This window comes from Neomonachus schauinslandi, chromosome 6, assembly GCF_002201575.2.
Source record: "Neomonachus schauinslandi chromosome 6, ASM220157v2, whole genome shotgun sequence".
Classification (NCBI taxonomy): Eukaryota; Metazoa; Chordata; class Mammalia; order Carnivora; family Phocidae; genus Neomonachus; species Neomonachus schauinslandi.
This window is the reverse complement of record NC_058408.1, coordinates 153,790,282-153,791,405: the sequence shown is the minus strand read 5'-3', so window position 1 is coordinate 153,791,405 and position 1,124 is coordinate 153,790,282.

The following is a 1,124-nucleotide window of genomic DNA, read 5'->3' as shown; positions in this document are numbered from 1 at the left end:
CTCCCCCAGAGCTGTTACTCCGCATCTAGAGCTCACGTGTGTCCCGGCTCCTGCCTGTGAAACCAGAATTTCTGTAGGGAAGCATCTCAGGCTGGCTGACCTAGTGCCACAGGGAGCTGTGAGCCACGAGAGGAGCACAGGTGTCCCTGGCCAGGCCCCCCTGCCTGGGCCTCCAGCATCCTGAACCTCCTTCCACCTCCATGGCCGCCACGGGGCTCCCAGGCGGGGATCTGGTCCTGACGTGGTTCCTGGACCTGCGTGCAGCCCAGCCGCACAGCTTCCTCCAGTGTCCCCAGAGTTTGCAAGCTTGGTTCCAGAAGGTTCTAGGGGCTGCTCCCCACTCCCACTTCCTGAACAGTCACGTGGCAACAGCTTGGCCCCAGGCATCTAGGAGTGCTCTAGGAATCTGGGGCCTCCCCACTAGGCTCCCAGTGCAAGACTCTGGCTCGTTCCCTACCAACCACTGGTCAGGAAGCCCTGGTCGGAACCAAGAAATGGCCAAGAACGTGCCTTCCCGCTCCCAACTCCCACCTGCATGGTGCATTGTTCACTGCACGAGGTGTGCTGCATGGAACCGGGACAGGCCAGTGGCCCAGAGATGCCACACATGTCCCTGCCCTCCATGCTGGCGGTGCAGAGGGACAGAGATGGGACAGATGAGGAATTACAGTGGTGACGGAGAGGGCCTGGCTGGTGGGCCTTTTCAAAGAAGTGACACTTGAGGAGTGACCTGAGAGGTCATGAGTCCCTGCTGGCTCTCTCCCCCGTCCCCTGGCCCACAAACCCCCAGGAGCAGATTCCACTAGCCTTCCCTCTGGGTTGTGGGAAGTAACACCTCAGTTGTTCAGCTTGGACCAAAGTGTGTGCATGACTGTGTGTGGCTGTGTTTGTGTGGCTGTTCATGTGACTGTTTTTGTCCTTGTGGCTGTGTGTGTATGGTTCTGTGTCCCCATGGCTGTGTGTCCCTGTGGCTCTGTGACTCTGTGGCTGTGTGTCCCTGTGGCTCTGTGTCTCTGTGGCTGTGTGTCCCTGTGGCTGTGTGTCCCCATGGCTGTGTGTCCCCATGGCTGTGTGTCCCCGTGGCTGTGTGTCTCTGACTCTGTGGCTATGTGTCCCCGTGGCTC